This window comes from Scyliorhinus torazame, chromosome 6 (genome assembly GCF_047496885.1).
Source record: "Scyliorhinus torazame isolate Kashiwa2021f chromosome 6, sScyTor2.1, whole genome shotgun sequence".
Taxonomy (NCBI): Eukaryota; Metazoa; Chordata; class Chondrichthyes; order Carcharhiniformes; family Scyliorhinidae; genus Scyliorhinus; species Scyliorhinus torazame.
This window is the reverse complement of record NC_092712.1, coordinates 311,565,876-311,586,341: the sequence shown is the minus strand read 5'-3', so window position 1 is coordinate 311,586,341 and position 20,466 is coordinate 311,565,876.

Here is a 20,466-nt window from a genome sequence, read left to right as displayed (position 1 = left end):
ACACCCACGCAGACACAGGGAGAACGTGCAGACTTTGCACAGACAATGATGCAAGCCGGGAATCGAGCCCGGGACCCTGGCGCTGTAAAGCAACAGTGCTACCCACTGTGCTACCATGCCACCTGATTCTGGGCAGCAATTAAATGCTGGCCTTGCCATGGACGAGTAAGGGGAAAAAATAAGTCATCCCCAAGGCCGATAGAAGCCGAGGGACCCCGCTACCGGGATCTCCCCACCTCGCTACGCCTCACACGATCTAATGTGTTCTTGTGAGACGTTGCGAAGTGAATCCTGCCAATTTGGAAAATCTGCACTTTAGAGCGAGACAACTAGTCTCACTCTGGTATGCAGTTTCCCGGCCACTTGAGGATTGGGAGCCATCCCCTTCGCGTCGGAGACCTCAGGTGAGAGCCGTTCAATATTGGTCTCCACAAACAGGGTCCAGCCTGAACGGCACATGTGGGGGTCTCCCAGGGGATTGGAGGCTTGCTTTCTGGGCAGGGTGGTACACTGGCACTGCTGGTGCCACTCGGGCACCCTGGCAGTGCCAAGGTGCCCAGGTGGCAGTGCCAGCTGGCAGGGGCACTGCCAGGTTTCCAGATTGGCATTGCCAAGGTGCCACGTTGCATTTTTCACGGGGGCAGTGATCGGTCCGGGGGTGCCCTGCGTGTGTGTTGGAGGGTGTGCGGGGGAGGGCCCGGGGACCCCCTCATAGTGAGTTTGAGCTTGGGGAAGGGGGTTTGTGTTGGGGGCTCCAGGTATAGGCGAGCGGAGTTCCTCAGTGCAGGAAATGGGGCTATGCATGGCCCCACCGAGGCTCCCGATCTAACCCACGTGATGTCTGATAGCATTGTGATTCCCTGCGCTGCGAGTACCGGAAACACGGGGCTAAAGGCGCTCACTATGGGACATTGTTTCCATTTAGTTAAATGGCAGCCGAAGACTGAACAATTTTAAATTTAAAAATTACATTTTACAACACTTGAACTTTATTTGCCAATTCTACTTTTCCTCTTCCACAGGGAATGTGGTGTAGGTTTTGCGCCAGTACAAACATAGCAGCCGCGATTTCCATCTTGCTTCTCACCCCAACCCCAAACTTCACCCGGGTGCCAATCACACGGAGCATACCCAAAGTGTCCTGGTCCACACGTCAGATTTTTTTAAATGGCCGGCATACAGAGTTGCCAACTGTGATTAAACATATTCCTGGAGGTGTCATCACATGATTTTGCTCCAAGGTCCATCCTTTACTAGGCCAACATATCCATCCTCGTGACTGTGGTGATATGCATCACTGTAAATACACAAGGGGTTAATGTAGACACACTAGGACACTGTAAAGACACAAGTGGTTAATGTAGACACACTAGGACACTGTAAATACACAAGGGGTTAATGTAAATACACTGGGACTAAATAAACACTAGAGGGAGCACCAGAGGCATCAGGACACACAGACATTCAACCAATAGGTCAGTAAGATAGGACACGACCAATGGGCACTCAAGACACACCCAGAGGTGACACTATCACAAGGGGGCTACCCATATAAAAGGACAGGGCACACACGCTCTTTCTCTTTCCATAAGCGACACTCAGAGATACAGGGGCAGAGCAGGAAGCATCACACCCACCGCATGGATTAGAGCAGACTGGTTAGTTAGATTGAGTTACTATAGTTAGATTAGCAGGAGAGTCGAACCCAAGTAGGAGAATTGTTAACTGTTCAATAAATGTGTTAAAACTATCTCCAAGTCTGAACCTTTCTTTGTCAGAGTGTACATCAAGGAAGCAGCTTATGCTACGTGAAGAAGCAGAACACAACAGTGACACATGGCCTTCCTACACCAGCTGGAAAGGAAAAAAAGCTCATTACCCAATTAGATGCTTTATTTTTCCCATTTTTGTATCTGACAAAGGGAAATGTTCAAAGAAAATGACAACAGAAAAAAAAAATCATTATTTTACCGTCCCGATGATTTTCCGCCAGGGTCCCACACAGCAGTGCCCCGGGGATTGATCTTCAATTCCTGGAGACCCTAGGCCCATTCTGGAGGGTTGGCAACTCTCCCGGTGTACGCCAGACACAGACCCACTCCTTTGCCAGGGGCTAATGGAGAAAAAAGTGGCATGCCAACTATGGAGCCCCTTGCATGGAAAAGCTATGGTCAGTGGTTGACACTCTGGCCTCACAGCCACAAATCTCATCCAGGGCTTGAGCACGGAAATCAAGGCCAGTACGCTCCGGTACAGTACTGAGGGAATGCTGCAGTGTTGGCGACCCCTTCCCATGGATGAGGTGTTAAACCAAGCACCTGCATGCGTTCTCAGGTGGATGCAAGAATTCCCATGGCATTATTTCAAAGAGTTCTCCCCAGCATTCCGGGCCAACATTCATCCCTCTTTCAACACCACAAAAAACAGGTTGTCTGATCATTATCACTTTGCTGTTTGTGGGAGTTTGCTGTGCTCACATTGGCTCCTGTGTTTCCTGCTTCAAAAGTACCTCATTGCCTATAAAGCGCTTTGAGATGTGTAGTAGTCATAAAAGGTGCTATATAAATGCAAGTCTTTCTGCCCTTCCAAAGACTTGTGCATAAATTCTAGGCTGACGCCCCAGTGCTGACTTTTGGGTGTGATTTTAATGCTGAACTCTCAAGTGGATGTAAAAGATCCCATGGCACTATTTTGAAGAAGAATAGGAGAGTTCTCCCGGTGTCCAATATTTATCGTTCAGTCCACATAATGCAAACAGATTATCTGGTCATTATCACATTGCTGTTTCTGGGAGCCTGCTCTGCACAAATTGTCCGCTGTGTTTCTTACGTTACAACAGTGACTACACTTCAAACGTGCTCCAGACTTTGAGTCTCCTGGTGGTCATGACAATATGAATACAGGTCTTTTTTCACTTCAAGGTCCCACACACAGTGACATGCAGCCATTTTGAGGTATACAGTAAGGTGGAACTTTGTCTCTAAGGTTGCAGGAACTGGCGTGGGACAGTTTTCTCGCTAAGCATCACAGGTCCAGAATACCATACCACAGAACCCCTACAATTCAGAAGGAGGCCATTTGGCCCATCAAGCCCGCCCGACCTTCCGAAAGAGCACCCAACCTAGGCCCACTCCCCCACCCTGTCCCCATAACCCCAGTTAACCTCCGCACCTTTGGACACCAAGAGGCAATTTAGCACGGCCAATCCACCTAACCTGCACATCTTTGGACTGTGGGAGGAAATTGGAGCACCCGGGGGAAACCCACGCAGACATGGGGGGGAGAGTGCAAACTCCACACAGACCACACAGTGTGCAATAGACAGACCATAAGATCATAAAACCATAAGACATTGGAGCGGAAGTAAGGCCATTCGGCCAATCGAGTCCACTCCACCATTCAATCACGGCTGATTTCAACTCCATTTACCCACTCTCTCTCCATAGCCCTTAATTCCTCGAGAAATCAAGAATTTATCAACTTCTGTCTGAAAGACACTAAACGTCCCGGCCTCCGCCGCCCTCTGTGGCAATGAATTCCACAGACCCACCACTCTCTGGCTGACCATGATTAATAAGGGGATCAGGGGTTATGGGGAGAAGGCAGGCGAATGGGGATGAGAAAAATATCGGCCATGATTGAATGGCGGAGCAGACTTGATGGGCTGAGCGGCCTAATTCTGCTCCTATATCTAATGGTCTTATGTACAATCCGTGGTCCCTTTAAGAGACCCGCTTGTCTTAAAGGGACTGCGCCGTGCAACAAACAGGCTACAAACAATAAAGAATAATTAGAGGGAACATTGGCATGCAACCTCATTTTTAAATGGACTTTTTTTTATTAACAAGCGAGGCTTGTGCATGTCTGCAGTCAGTGAAGCAATATGCAGGCTGCAGCCAATTAGTTGTGTGTGGGTTTGTGCATCTGATTTAATGTCACATGCATGGCCTTGTTTACTCCTGCGTGGTAATAACATCAAAATGGAACTAGATTGCAGTGCTGAGATTTTAGCAGTATAAACAAGTTATGCTATTACTGAAGACAGCAGCCCACCTGCAATAAAATTTCATTCAAAAACTGCTCTTGAAGTAACCAATCATTTTACCACCACTCCCCAATGAAGCATAAATAAATCACACACACAAAAAAACCCAACAGAAATAACTAGGAATTTAAATATTTATGATGCTGAAATATCTAGTTTGGGAAACCAAGCTGAATTGCATAATTGATTTCACTGAATAAATTAAAATATTGGAATATTATGAACCATTTAAATTCAAAATAGCAAGTGTAGAATGATACACACAGTTGCTTCATTTATGCTACTGTTAATCTACTGGTACTTAATCAAACTCAATGCAGATAAGTAGGTTTATATTGACAAAAGCTTAATGCCAGACAGGAAACATTACAGTGCTGTTTTAATGAGATGTCACAGACATCACTAATGACTGTCTCCAGGAGCCCTGCCAGTGCCCAGGCAGCGTTTAGCTGGAGTATGTGTCCAGCTCTTACAGCTAGTGATGTCGGATGGGTAGAGGAGAAAACTGTCGCTCCCTTGATTTAAAGCAGAACTTGAGAGGGATAAAGAAGGTGTAACAACAGTAACACCTCCTCCAATGAACAGCACGCTCCCGCAACCCCCCCCCCCCCCCCCCCCCCCCCCCCCCCCGCCGGCCGCCCTTAAATTGCAGCTTCCAGCTCCAAGCCCAAGGTTACGGGGATGGGGTGGGCTTAAATGGGGTGCTCTTTCCGAGGACCGGTGCAGACTCGATGGGCCGAATGGCCTCCTTCTGCACTGTACGTTCTATGATTCTATGTTCATCCCTTGTGTAAAACAGGCCTATCAGTTGGCTTAACGCCTCATCTACTATAGATGGCCTCAGTGGCAGTGCAGCATTCCCTCAATCCTGCGCTAGGATTTGTGTGCAGGTTGATTTCGAGGTGACAATACCGACATCTGAACCAAAGTAACGGCCAACTTGGCTGAGGTGCCAGAAAGCGTTTGGTGTTTGCGAAATCCTGCATTAGCTTCCAGGGGTGGATGGGGAGGGAGAATGTTTGTGAGAAAAAGAACTGTTAAACTTTGGGACATTAGCACGTTCACAGGCTACGTTTACCCTTCACACCTGTACTTGCTGACACACATGATTCCAGTTTCAATAACAACTCAGTTTTCAAATTCTTGTCCTTGTCTTCAGACCCCCACTTGGCCGTCCACCTCCCTATCTCCTCCAGTCCTAGAATCCTCTGAAATCTCTGAACTCTCCCAATTCTTCCCTGTCTTACACATACCTGATTATGCATATTACGGGGAACACAAGGCGCAGGAGCTGGCCATTCTGCACGTGTTCCACTTCAACATCCTCCCATCTTTCCTCAATTAAATCTACCATCAGAACCCTCTATTCTCTCCTTCCTCATACGATAGTGTTGTTTACCCTTAACTACAGCCGTGCTACAGGCAGCACAGTGATGCAGTGGTTAGCACCGTTGCTTCACAGCGCCAGGGACCCGGGATCGATTCGCGGCTTGGGTCACTGTCTGTGCGGAGTCTGCACGCTCTCCTGCGTGGGTTTCCTCCGGGTGCTCCAGTTTCCTCCCACAAGTCCTCAAAGATGTCCTTGTTAGGTGAATTGGACATTCTGAACTCTCCCTCTGTGTACCCGAACAGGCGCCGGAATGTGGCGACTAGGGGATTTTCACAGTAACTTCATTGCAGTGTATAATTTGGAGTACCCAATTCATTTTTTCCAATTAAGGGGCAATTTAGAGTGGCCAATCCAACTACCCAGCACATCTTTGGGTTGTGGGGGCGAGACCCACGCAGACACGGGGAGAATATGCAAATGCCACAGGGACAGTGACCAGGAGCCAGGAATCGAATCCGGGTCCTCGGCGCCGCGAGGCAGCAGTGCTAACCACTGCACCACCGACCGGCCGAAAAACAAATTGAATCAAGTCAATCCTTTAAATGCTTCCCCATTCACCCTTGTGGTGTCTTTCTGCGGTTTTGTAGCCTTTCTGTTGCATCGCTGTAATGCCCATGCTAAATTTAATGACAAACACATCCCAGCAGTGTGAAGATTAAAATAGAAAGACTCTTTCTAAAAGTTACACTTTACTTCCTCGAGCTGCACAGCTGAGAAATCAGCATGTTCAGAACAGCGGAAACAAACAGATGGAAGGGAGCCTTGAACAGAACACTCACATTGGCAATTCTAAAATATACTTAAAACACTGCAGCAAAATAAATATCAAAATCGTTTTTACGTGGTATGACCCTCCTGTGGGCAGGTAAAGCACAAACGTTGAGAAGGAGGTAATCAGAAAATGTTTTGGTTGTACAAGCCCCAAAATAAAGATATTTCTAACATTCAACGGCACGTAGTTGGTTGCTATGACAGCCAGAAAACAATGCGGTGAATGATGAGAGGCCAGATGGGCCAACATGTTGTTGTAAATACTGGTAAAAGTGGCAACATTGCAAAACAGGAAATTTGGATTTGCTGACTTCTGCATTCTGTTGGAATCAATGCGACTCATATTGATCTATCGCTTGCTGACATAATTTAAGCGGATATTTTACTCTCGGGAACATGGAATTGGAGAGATTACTAGGAAAGAATTGGAGCGATTACCAAGGGGATCAGGGGTTATGGGGAGAAGGCAGGAGAATGGGGATGAGAAAAATATCGGCCATGATTGAATGGCGGAGCAGACTCGATGGGCCGAATGGCGGAGCAGACTCGATGGGCCGAATGGCCTAATTCTGCTTCTTTGTCTTAAGGTCATAACCTCACGAAATGTAGCTGTTAATATACGTGCTCCAACTTTCCTTTCTCAACAAGCTACTTCTTTTTAATTCACTCACGGGGTGTGGGTGCACCCAGCTCAAAAATCTACTACTCCCTTTCATTATCTCCGAATAACTAAGAGACTCCAACTGCACCTCCTCATTTATTGACAGAGATCAGTCTACAAACAGTGTTTTTCAAGCTTTTGCAACCGTCCAGTCTTCGGGAACTACACCAGCTGACCTTCATGATCCACGCCACGTTCATTTACCTTCAATGGGAAAGGGGAGCCTGCTTGGTCCTCACGATCTCATTCCAATCAGGCTCAAAGGAGGAGAGGGCAATGCACATATCAGGTGCAGAGTTCGGCAAGTTCTTCTGTGCCGTCTCCATCTTTGTGAGAACGGAAAATCCAACCTCGCACATGTAGGTCATTGTGAAGAGCAATAGGAACAAAATGTTTGTTTTACTCAGCACTGAATACTCCTGGGAGATGCTACACCAGAATGCTGACAGCCACATGGGGTTTTGGCGTGTTTTTAATGTGCTGTCACAGTCAGATACAGAAGCTTAGTCTTTTCATTTGGAGTCAGCTGTAAGTTAATAACTGACTCTGGTGTCTCAACCCCAAAAGGAATTTTTCACCCCCCAATCCACTTTCAAAATCTGAAACTTCTCTCATGTTTCAGTACTTCCCTGCATATAACACACATGGGCTTTGCATCCTTCTTTGCATTGGCACAATTGACAATCCATACCGCAAGAAATCATCTTTATACGGTTTTGTTCCCGAGTTAAGTTTCATCTTTTTGGTTCTTACCAGAGGCCCTGGAGCTCTGTACAGAGCTAAGACTAACACTGCTCTGTCCTGTCCTGGACTCCACAGATCAGCTCTCTCCAACAAATTCAGCTGGGAGATCCTGACCAGTAGGTACTCTGCCTATTTGTGTCTCTGGCCGTCTCTTGTAAGAAAATGATTCATCTTCACAGTCTACTTGCCTTTTTTGTCAGCAGCCATAAAATGGAAGAAGCTCTCCTCCTCCTGTGGCGGCAAAAGCATGTACATACAGGACACTTGATGCCAAGAGTATGTGGAGGGCCCGTGTCCTGCTCACTGTTGCCGCTTCTGGCCGGATGACTGCCCACAGCCTCATTTGCTTCTAATTTAAAAGGCAGCAGTGGTCACCATTTAAAAAGAAATGTCGGTAGCAGCCGTTGGGCACTCCTCCAGCGATCGGGAATGCCACAACCGATCTCTCCGCAACCCTCTCGCCACCGGCCCGGGACCCTCCCGCGGGGTTGTGACCCGCAATTTGAAAAGCCCTGGTCTGCTACTTCTTCAGTTCCCGGCCTGAAGGGAGATCCAATCTGCAATGCCAAGACTGCCACTGAGGGTCAGGCAAGGAGCTAGGTCCTGTTATAAGGTGTCTTACTAAGAGGCTCAGAGGCTTGTAGGATTGAACATTAAGGGCTGGATTCTCCGAGCCTCCCCGCCAAAATTGCGTTCGGCGTGGGGGGCGGAGAGCGGCCATTTACCCGGAAATCGGGACCGGCGCCGCTGAAACGATTCTCGCTCAGGAATCGCTCGCGCCCGATCTACACGGCGCAGTTAGGGGGCCATTGACAGAGCCCCTCACCCGTGATTCTCCGCGCAAAACTGTCGAAGTTCCCAACGGCACAGTTCTAACCACGAACCTGGTGGGGGGTGGGTGATCGATCACCGGGGCCTCACGGATGGCCAGGGGAGCGATCGGGCGGCACGGACCCGCGGGCACGCACGATCCCGGGGGTCCTACATTTTTGAAGATGGTTCGCCATGTGGTAGGATGTGGCCGCCGCGGGCTGCCGCCGTGCGCATGCGCGGACCCCCAAACGCGGACCGTCTTCAAAAATGTAGGACCCCTGGGATCTTCAGGAAAGTCCAGAGTGAAATGCCAGTGTTTGTACGCTGGCGTGGGGACATAGCCACATTTTTGGAGAATCCAGCCCCTGGTGTTTGTTGGTAGCAAACAACTATAGACATCTCCAAGGTCCCAACTCGGACTAGGTACTGTTCTCCGCTAGATGACGACTGTACTCAGTCCTCTATCATGTGACTTTCTATATGATAATGTGGGCGGTACTGTTTTCCCAGTCCCACGTCAACCCTTAGTAACCCAGACACCCTTATACTACAGATTCCAAATCCACCCCAGCCGAAACAGAGATCAAACCCCACACTGTTGGCACCGCTCTGAAGCACACCAGCAACTGGTCCCCCAAGGAACTATGGCAAGATACCCTTTTACATCATGTTGTAGCCTGGAGCAATGGACAGTGATAGTGGAGGACGGCACGGTGGCACAGTGATTAGCACTGCTGCCTCATGGCGTCGGGGACTTAGATTTGATTACAGCCTTGGGTGACTGTCTGTGCGGAGTCTGCACGTTCTCCCCGTGTGTGCGTGGGTTTCCTCCGGGTGCTCCGGTTTCCTCCCACAGTCCAAACATGTGCCGGTTAGGTGGATTGGTCGTGCTAAGTTGTCCCTTAGTGTCCAAAGCTGTGTAGGAATGGTTAATGGGTTACAGGGATAGGGGACGTGGGGAGGGTGGGAGAGTGGACCGAGGCGGGGTGCTCTTTCACAGGGTCAGTGCAGACTCAATGGGTTGAATAGCCTTCTGCACTGTAGGAATTCTATGATTCTAGAGGTTGAAATTTCTTTCCATTACATGTCTGACCAGGAATCCCCCCGCCCCCTTAGGTGTATGTTGGAAGGATTAGCAGATTGATAATCAGCCTGTTTTGCCACATTACGAACGCACCTTCCTTGGCATCAAGTCCTGGAGTGGGTCCCGAGCCCAAAGCTTTTGGCTCAGAGACAGGAACCCTACCCAGAACGCCACAAGACCTCATCAGTCTGTAACTAACAGACGGAAAAGACTTTGAATCCTACAAAGAGAATGATTCCATTTACAGACACAGAATTAATTACAGTCTATGGAAAAGAACAAAGAACAAAGAAAAGTACAGCACAGGAACAGGCCCTTCAGCCCTCCAAGCCTGTGCCGACCATGCTGCCCATCTAAACTAAAATCTTCTACACTTCCTGGGTCCGTATCCCTCTATTCCCATCCTATTCATGTATTTGTCAAGATACCCCTTAAATGTCACCATCGTCCCTGCTTCCACCACCTCCTCCGGTAGCGAGTTCCAGACACCCACTACCCTCTGTGTAAAAAACTTGCCTCGTACATCTCCTCTAAACCTTGCCGCTCGCACCTTAAACCTATGCCCCCTAGTAATTGACCTCTCCACCCTGGGGAAAAGCCTCTGACTATCCACTCTGTCTATGCCCCTCATAATGTTGTAGACCTCTATCAGGTCGCCCCTCAACCCGTCGTTCCAGTGAGAACAAACCGAGTTTATTCAACCTCTCCTCATAGCTAATGCCCTCCATACCAGGCAACATCCTGGTAAATCTCTTCTGCACCCTCTCTAAAGCCTCCACATTCTTCTGGTAGTGTGGTGACCAGAATTGAACACTCTACTCCAAGTGTGGCCTAACTAAGGTTCTATACAGCTGCAACATGACTTGCGAATTCTTATACGCAATGCCCCGGCCAATGAAGGCAAGCATGCCGTATGCCTTCTTGACTACCTTCTCCACCTGCGTTGCCCCTTTCAGTGACCTGTGGACCTGTACACCTAGATCTCTCTGACTGTCAATACTCTTGAGGGTCCTACCATTCACTGTATATTCCCTATCTGCATTAGACCTTCCAAAATGCATTACCTCACATTTGTCCGGAAAACCTCACATTTGTCCGGAAGGAAGAGGCCCTTTGGTCCAACAGGTTATGGTCCACTGAAGCCTCTTCCCATCTTTCGTCATCTAATCTTATTGACATATCCTCCTATTCCTTTCTTACTCATGTCCATATCTATCTTCCCCCTTAAATATATCTATGCCCCGGGTTCGAACCCGGCCCCTTGGGTTCCATCCTGGCCCCGGGGTCACTGTCCGTGTGGAGTTTGCACATTCTCCCCGTGTCTGTGTGGAGTTCGCCCCCACAACCCAAAGGTGTGCAGGCTAGGTGGATTGGCCACACCACATTGCCCCTTAATTGGAAAAATTTAAAAAACATTTTTTTTGTAAATGCGTCTATGCTGTTCAGCAGTAAAGTGACTTGGTGGTGATCTTATACATGAAAGGACTGTTAAATGTTAATCATCTATATCAGGAACTGAGGTAAAATGGGCAGGGATATTTTGAGTGTTAGTGATGTTCCAAATGGATTGGATTGGATTGGATTTGTTTATTGTCACGTGTACCGAGGTACAGTGAAAAGTATTTTCTGGGAGCAGCTCAATAGATCATTAAGTACATGAGAAGAAAAGGGAATAAAAGAAAATACATAATAGGGCAACACAATATATACAATGTAACTACATAAGCACTGGCATCAGATGAAGCATACAGGGTGTAGTGTTAATGAGGTCAGTCCATAAGAGGGTCATTTAGGAGTCTGGTGACAGTGGGGAAGAAGCTGTTTTTGAGTCTGTTCGTGCGTGTTCTCAGACTTCTGTATCTCCTGCCCGATGGAAGAAGTTGGAAGAGTGAGTAAGCCGGTTGGGGTAGACAAAGCCCCAAAATGCCAATGTCCCCATTCACTGCTGGAAGTGTGATGGCGAGGACTTCATTGCATTAACACAGCATGATGCAGACTAAATCCCAGACTCAAAAGAAAGCCTTGCGTCTATCTATCACTTTACAGTCCATTAAGGACTTTTAACGCCACAGCCACTGTTGTGTGTAGAAAAGAGAGCAACCAATTTGTGCACAGCAAGCTCAATGCGATTCCACAGGATTAGCTGCTTTTTAAAAACGCTGTTGGTTGAGAGGTAAACATTGGCGAGAGCATCCCTGCTCTTTAAGTAGCACCATGAGATCTTTTTTGTCCAGTTGAGGGGGGCAGGCAGTCCTTTGTTTTTGCCCCACCTGAAAGACGTCACCTCGTACGGTGAGGCACTGCCTTAGTGCTGCACTGGAGTGTCATCCTAGATTGCACTCAAGTTGGCGGAGTGGGCCTTGAACCCAGAATTTCCCTCAGGCGCGAGAGTGCTACCCACTCAACCACAGCACAGACCTCAAATTGCAATACCGTTTCTTTCCCGATGACACAACGATTCCTGTCCGCTCTGACAACTTGTGACTCTCAAGGTGTTAGTCAGTTTGCGCTCCTTTTCTAGGTGGCATGCACGGGTAGTTCAGAACGCTTTACTGAGCTTTATATGGCAGTAAATTGCTCTTATCTCCAATTTAACTGCATAACTTATTCAACTCAGTGAGACTGTAACCACACAGCACTCCATCAGAAGGGCCCTAAGGCACTTCCTGGGACAATGAAAGAAGGAGGTAAATGTTTCTTTGACTCTCAAGGGAGTCATAAAGCACGAAAAGAAAGGTAAGTAATCTCATCTATAATCGATTACTGTGGTAAATTCTGGGCATCATCCAAGGGTTTTAATGAGAGGCAAACAAATTCTCAGCTGGTGATACTTCCATGGAGCCTTTTCCAGGTGTAATAGATAGAATTATGAGGCAGCCTGAGAATCGTTTTTTAAATTATTTGTTCATGGGATGTGGGCGTGGCTGGGTCAACATTTGTTGACCATCCCTGAGGGCATTTAAGAGTCAACCACATTGCTGTGGGTCTGGAGTCACATGTAGACCAGACCAGGTAAGGATGGCAGATTTCCTTCCCTGAACGACAGTAGTGAACCAGATGGGTTTTTACGACAATCGACAATGCACCCAACATTCCGCCCAAACTGTAGCCGGGGGAGGCTTTTCTGGATCTCACTTTCTGAATGGAATTTTAAAAATGAAAGGCTTTGTGTTGACTTAGCACTTACGACAGCCACTAGCTGTCTGACAGGACGATGTTGGGTGGCGACCATGGAGTGAGTGGTCACACACAGGGCGGCTCCGAATCAAAGGTGGTTTTGGCCTTTATCACCCGTGTTTTGGGTAGATTCGGCAGAAAGGTGGGGCAGAGTGTGTAAGGGAAGAAGTTCTCCCCTGGACTGGCAAGTTTTCTGGCTATAAAACCCGGTTGAGGACCCGGGTTCGATCCCGGCTCTGGGTCACTGTCCAAAAGAACAAAGAACAAAGAAAAGTACAGCACAGGAACAGGCCCTTCGGCCCTCCAAGCCCGTGCCGACCATGCTGCCCGACTAAACTAAAATCGTCTACACTTCTGGGGTCCGTATCCCTCTATTCCCATCCTATTCATGTATTTTTCAAGATGCCCCTTAAACATCTCTATCATCCCTGCTTCCACCACCTCCTCCGGTAGCGATTTCCAGGCACCCACTACCCTCTGTGTAAAAAACTTGCCTCGTACATCTCCTCTAAACCTTGCCCCTCGTATCTTAAACCTATGCCCCCTAGTAATTGACCCCTCTACCCTGGGAAAAAGCCTCTGACTATCCACTCTGTCTATGCCCCTCGTAATTTTGCAGACCTCTATCAGGTCGCCCCTCAACCTCTGCCGTACCAGTGAGAACAAACCAAGTTTATTCAACCTCTCCTCATAGCTAATGCCCTCCATACCAGGCAACATCCTGGTAAATCTCTTCTGCACACCCTCTAAAGCCTCCACATCCTTCTGGTAGTGTGGCAACCAGAATTGAACACTATACTCCAAGTGTGGCCTAACTAAGCTTCTATACAGCGGCAACATGACTTGCGAATTCTTATGCTCAATGCCCCGGCCAATGAAGGCAAGCAGGCCGTATGCCTTCTTAAGTACCTTCTTCACCTGTGTTGCCCCTTTCAGTGACCTGTGGACCTGTACACCTAGATCTCTCTGACTGTCAATACTCTTGAGGGTTCTACCATTCACTGTATATTCCCTATCTGTAATAGACCTTCCAAAATGCATTATCTCACATTTGTCCGGATTAAACTCCATCTGTCATCTCTCCACCCAAGTCTCCAAACGATCTAAATCCTGCTGTATCCTCTGACAGTTCTCATCGCTATCCACAATTCCACCAACCTTTGTGTTGTCCGCAAACTTACTAATCAGACCAGTTACATTTTCCTCCAAATCATTTATATATACTACGACCAGCAAAGGTCCCAGCACTGATCCCTGCGGAACGCCACCAGTCACAGCCCTCCAATCAGAAAAGTACCTTCCATTGCTACTCTCTGCCTTCTATGACCTAGCCAGTTCTGTATCCATCTTGCCAGCTCACCCCTGATCCCGTGTGACTTCACCTTTTGTACCAGTCTGCCATGAGAGACCTTGTCAAAGGCCTTACTGAAGTCCATATAGACAACATCCACTGCCCTGCCTGCATCAATCATCTTTGTGACCTCCTCGAAAAACTCTATCATGTTAGTGAGACACGACCTCCCCTTCACAAAAATGTGCTGCCTCTCGCTAATACGTCCATTTCCTTCCAAATGGGAGTAGATCCTGTCTCGAAGAATTCTCTCCAGTAATTTCCCTACCACTGACGTAAAGACTCACCGGCCTGTAGTTCCCGGGATTATCCTGCTATTCTTCTTAAACAAAGGAACAACATTGGCTATTCTCCAGTTCTCCAGGACTTCACCTGAAGACAGTGAGGATCCAAAAATTTCTGTCAAGGCCTCAGCAATTTCCTCTCTTGCCTTTTTCAGTATTCTGGGGTAGATCCCATCAGGCCCTGGGGACCTATCTACCGTAATAATTTTCAAGACGCCCAACACCTCGTCTTGAGGAGTTTGCACATTCTCCCCGTGTTTGCGTGGTTTTCGCCCCCACAACCCAAAGATGTGCAGGCTAGGTGGATTGGCCGCGCTAAGTTGCCCCTTAATTGGAATAAATTGAATTGGGTACTCTAAATTTAAAAATAAAGAAATTCTGGGTAGGTTTGGGCTGAAGTTTGTGGTGTCGGTTCGACTTTTGTATGCGTCCCCCGTGGCTAGTGTGCGCACAAGCGAGGTGAGTGCAGGGTATTTCGGGTTACATAGGGGAACGAGGCGGGGCACCCACTGTCACCATTGTTATTCAAGTTGGCGATTGAGCCCTTGGCGATGGCCCTTCAGGGGTTGGCTGAGTGGCGAGGCATTGTGAGGGAGCGGGGGTGGGGGGGCTAGGGAGCATCAGGTATCCCTGTATGCAGGTGACCTGTTGTTTTTTGTTCTGACCCGCTGGAGAGTATTGGCAGGATTATGGACCTGTTGGAGAGACTTGGGGCCTTCTCCGGGTATAAGCTGATTGTAGGAAAGAGCGTGGTTCCCGGTAAACGAGGTGGGGCGGGGGGCCAATTTGGGTCTGCTATCGTTTAAGGGGGCAAGAGAGTGGTTCAGGTATTTTGGGATCCACGTAACAAATGAGTGGGCCACGGTGCACAGGTGGAACTTGACAGCATTAGTGGAGGAGGTTAAAGAGGGTCTCAAGAGGTGTGGTACTTCGCACTTGACGTTGGCAGGGAGGGTGCAGGTGGGAAAGATGAATGTGCTGCCAAGGTTCCTGTTTGTCTTTCAGACCCTCCCGATCTTTCTCCCCGAGGCCTTCTTCCAGAGGCAATGATTTGGGAGTTTATATGGGCGGGGAAGGTACTGAGGGTGAAGAGGGTTCTGCTACAGAGGCGGAGGCAGAAAGGGGGGGGGTTGATGTATTATTACTGGGCTGAGAATGTGGAGAAGGTGAGGTGTTGGTGGGGTAGTGGGGAGGGGGGGGGTGCGGAGTGGATTAGGGTGGAGGAGGAGTCTTGCAGGGGGGTCCAGTCTGAGGGCCCTGGTGATGGCCCCATTGCCGTTAGCCCCGGGGAAGTACGCAGGGAGTCCGGTGGCGGAGCCGACTATTAGGAAATGGAAGCAGTTGAGGAGGCATTTTAAGTTGAATAAAATGTTGGTGTTGACGCCACTGTGTGGGAATCATAGATTTAAGCCGGGGGAGATGGATGGGATGTATGGGAGGAGGGAGGAGGGGCTGGAGCAGTTAGGAATATGTTCTCGGAAGAGACGTTTGCTGGACTGGACGAGCTGTGGGAGAGCTTTAAGTTACCGAGGAGCAGTGGGTTTAGGTGAAGGCAGGTGCGGGACTTCGTGCGAAAGGAGTGACCGACATTCCCACAATTACCGGAGTACACGTTGTTGGAGCACCTGTAGCTTCCTGATGACTTGGGGGAGGGCAGGATTGGAGACGTATGCGGGTAGTTGGAGGAGCAGGGCAAGGCAAGGTGGTGAGCATAAAGCGTAAGTGGGAAGAGGAGTTGAGGAGGGAGATAGGATGGGGGCACTGGTGTGAGGTGATGTGGTAGGTGAACTCAACCTCCTCCTGTGCGAGGATGAGGTTGATTCAGTTCAAGGTGGTGCACAGCATACACATGACTCGGGAAAGGACGAGTGGGTTCTCCCAGAGGGTGACAGGTGGGGGTGAGGAATGCGGGCGGGGGCCAGCGAATCCATCTCACATGTTCTGGGGCTGAGAGAAGCTGGAAAGTTTTTGAGAGGCTGTGTTTATCCGGGATCGCGGGGCCGAGGTCAGGCCGGACCCTACGGTGGCGGTCTTTGGGGTCTTGGAGGAGCCTGTGCTGCTGGAGGGGGAGGGGGCCGATGCCGTGACCTCCGCCCCTCTGGTCGCCCGGCGAAGAATCCTTTTGAACTGGAGGCCGGATACGCCGCCGGGGGGTGGCAGCCTGGCTGGTGGACTTGTATGACCTTCTCCGGCTGGAGAAGGTTTCGTTCGCCCTGAGGAGTCAGAAGAGAGCTTCAGAGTGCGGTGGAGGTCGTTTGTGACTTTATTTGAGGAGCTGTCGCGGGAGGTGAGGGGGGAATGATTAAACGGGGAAAAATTGTACAAACTGTTAACTGTTGGACTGTGTATTGCTGATAATGTGCATGCTTGGAATAAAATATCTTTTAAAAACAGATGTCTGAAAGAACTTTACAGTCAACAAAGTACTTTTCGAAATGTAGTCACTGCTGTTATGGAGGAAATGCAGCAGTAATTTGGTGCACAGCAAGCTCCCACACACGGCAATGTGCTAATGAACAGATTTTTGTGATGTTGATTGAGGGGTAAGCATCCGCCAGAACTCCCCTACTCTTCTTCTAAATAGAGCAAATGGGGCCTCAGTTTAAATGACGGCGGCTCCAACAGTGCAGCACCCCCTCGGGACTGCACTGGAGTGTCAGCGCGGAGGTTTAGGCTCAAGCCCTGGAGTGGGACCTGAACCTGGAAAGTTACAATAAAGAGGAAAGAGTACTGCCAACTGAGACACATTAATGGCACTACTTGCATGGAGAAGGATATCCCACATTCCTGCTCCTCCAAGCGTGCAACCCCTCTGCTCTCTGGCTCCATGAATTTCCAGGCCTTGCTATTCGACTGTATAAGGAATCACATCTTCTCATCCAAGGTTTGTGTGCAAGGGTCACAGATTAGCTTCCAGGAGCAGGAACCCCATCTCGTTTTACCCCTATTCCCAAGGATTCTATGTCTGTTTCAAAGCCTGTTTGTTGCTCATGTTGGCATCTTCCAACTCACCAGAGAGCAGGGATTTATTTCTGTTCCCTTTTGGATTCAGTCGTGCTTTGCAGTTGGTTCATTGAGCAACTGTGCCATCAAAAGCGCCTAATTATGTACATATTTAACCAGTTCTGCTTACATGAGAAGCAATGTCAAAAAAGTTGGACAATTGTAATCTCGCGCAGTTGAATTTAATTTTAAATTACTTTTTCAAGTAAGTGGGAGGTGCATCACATTACTCACAGATACATTCCGAAAGTATCGTGAACATGTAGAAGATTTGAAAATCCTACAGTAGGCCAGTGTTTTTCAAACTTTTTTTCCGGGCAACAATTTTTACCAACTGGCCGACCTTCGCGACCCACACCAGCCAACTTTCGCGACCCATAGGGCGGCATGTAGCGCAGCGGTTAGCACTGGGACTGCGACACTGAGGACCCGGGTTCGAATCCCGGCCCTGGGTCACTGTCCGTGTGGAGTTTACACATTCTCCCCGTGTCTGCGTGGGTGTCACATCAACAACCCAAAGATGTGCAGGCTAGGTGGATTGGCCACCCTAAATTGACCCTTAATTGGAAAAAAATATATAATTGGATACTCTAAATTTAATTTTTTTAAACTTTTGCGACCCATGCTGGCCAACCTTCGCGAGCCATGCTACCTGAACTTCACAACCCACTATTTTCGCTTACCTTCAATGCGACAGGTGAGCCTGCTTGGTCCTCACGATCTCACTTGCTTTGTCATTCATTCAATGTTACATTTCTGTATGGGTTGTTCTTCAGAGGTCCTGGAGCTCACACCAGCACTGCTTTGTCCTGCTGTGGACTCTCCTGCGAAGCTCTCTCCAGCAGATTCAGTTGTGAGATCCTGGCCTATTTGTATCTCTTCCTTATTCCGAAAAGATCCATCTTCAGTTCTTCACACGGTCTGTTGTTTGCTTGCTGGCAGCTACAAAACGGAGGAAGCTCTCCTCAGTAATTTCACGCCTAGAGCATGTGCTGTCAGTGTCGTTGGGTGTGGTACCTACTCTCTGCCACCGCTTCTGGCAGGAAGACTCCATCGATTAAAAAAAATAATCTGCACTTGGGACATCGTCGCGCTGACATACGGAGGAGGCAGTCTGCCCCGCTGGGCTCCGGCCCTGCGCACAGCTACATCCGACTGAGGGGGCACGCATGTGTGGGATGGCTGGCATTCTCGAAAGCCGGTCGCGGCCGTTGGGCACTTCTTCTCGCGATCGGGAGCGTCATGGCTGATCGCTCCTCGACCATCCTGACACCTGCCCGTGACCCACACATGGGTTCGCGACTCTGAGTTTTGTTGAATAACAGATCCTTTGAGGAACATTCCCAGATTTTTTTCGATCCCTTGCTCTACCCACAGTCATAAGCAAGTGTACAAGGATCGTTGACCAGACTAGCTCAATCAAACACAGATTAAACAAATCATTGAACACTATGTAGATGCTTTGTAACTTACATGGTAGATGTCATTCCTTCAAATGTCTTAAGACCATAAGACATAGGAACGGAAGTAAGGCCATTCGACCCATCGAGACCACTCCACCATTCAATCATGACTGATTTCAACTCCATTTACCCGCTCTCTCTCCATAGCCCTTAATTCCTCAAGAAATCAAGAATTTATCAACTTCTGTCTTAAAGACACTCAACGTCCCGGCCTCCACCGCCCTCTGTGGCAATGAATTCCACAGACCCACCACTCTCTGGCTGAAGAAATTTCTCCTCATCTCTGTTCTAAAGTGACTCCCTTTTATTCTAAGGCTGTGCCCCCGGACAGAACAAGTACAGACACAAGAAAGTGTGATTTGATTTGATTTGGTTTATTGTCACATGTACCGAAGTACAGTGAAAAGTATTTTTCTGCGGCCGAGGAACGTACACAGTACGTACATAGTAGACACAAGAATAATCACCAGGGAACATTGACAAATGATACATCGACAAACAGTGATTGGTTACAGTGCGGAACAAGGGGCCAAACAAAGCAAATACATGAGCAAGAGCAGCATAGGGCGTCGTGAATAGTGTTCTTACAGGGAACAGATCAGTCCGAGTGGGAGTCGTTGAGGAGTCTTGTAGCTGTGGGGAAGAAGCTGTTCCTATGTCTGGTTGTGCGAATCTTCAGACTTCTGTACCTTCTGCCTGATGGAAGGGTCTGGAAGAGGGCAATGCCTGAATGGGAGGAGTCTCTGATAAGGCTGTCTGCCTTCCCGAGGCAGCGGGAGGTATATACAGAATCAATGTGGGGGTGGCAAGCTTGTGTGATGCGTTGGGCTGAGTTCACCACATTCTGCAGTTTCTTGCAGTCCTGGACCGAGCAGTTGCCATACCAGGCTGTGATGCAGCCGGATAGGATGCTCTCTATCGCACATCTGTAGCAGTTTGTGCGAGTCAATGCAGACATGCCAAATTTCCTTAGCTTGCGCAGGAAGTAGAGACGTTGTTGGGCTTTCTTGACTGTTGCATCAACGTGAGTGAACCTGGACAGACTGTTGGTGATGGTGACCCCTAGGAACTTAAAGCTATCGACCATCTCCACTTCGGAGCCATTGATGCAGACGGGAGTGTGTGTCGTGCTGTCTGAGGGAGTCTGAGGGAGATGTCAAACCTTGATGGTGCACTATGGGTGGCAAGGGTCTGAGATATATTCCGCTGGAAATGATTAGAATATGTACTTTAACAATGACACATTCTGACTAATTGTGAACTGTTATAGTTCTGAGTCGACCACATTGCTCTGGGTCTGGAGTCGCAGTTAAGCCAGACAGACATGGGCAGCACGGTAGCATTGTGGATAGCACAATTGCTTCACAGCTCCAGGGTCCCAGGTTCGATTCCGGCTTGGGTCACTGTCTGTGCGGAGTCTGCACATCCTCCCCGTGTGTGCGTGGGTTTCCTCCGGGTGCTCCGGTTTCCTCCCACAGTCCAAAGATGTGCAGGTTGGGTGGATTGGCCATGATAAATTGCCCTTAGTGTCCAAAATTGCCCTTAGTGTCGGGTGGGGTTACTGGGTTATGGGGATAGGGTGGTGGTGTTGACCTTGGGTAGGGTGCTCTTTCCAAGAGCCGGTGCAGACTCGATGGGCCGAATGGCCTCCTTCTGCACTGTAAAATCTATGATAATCTA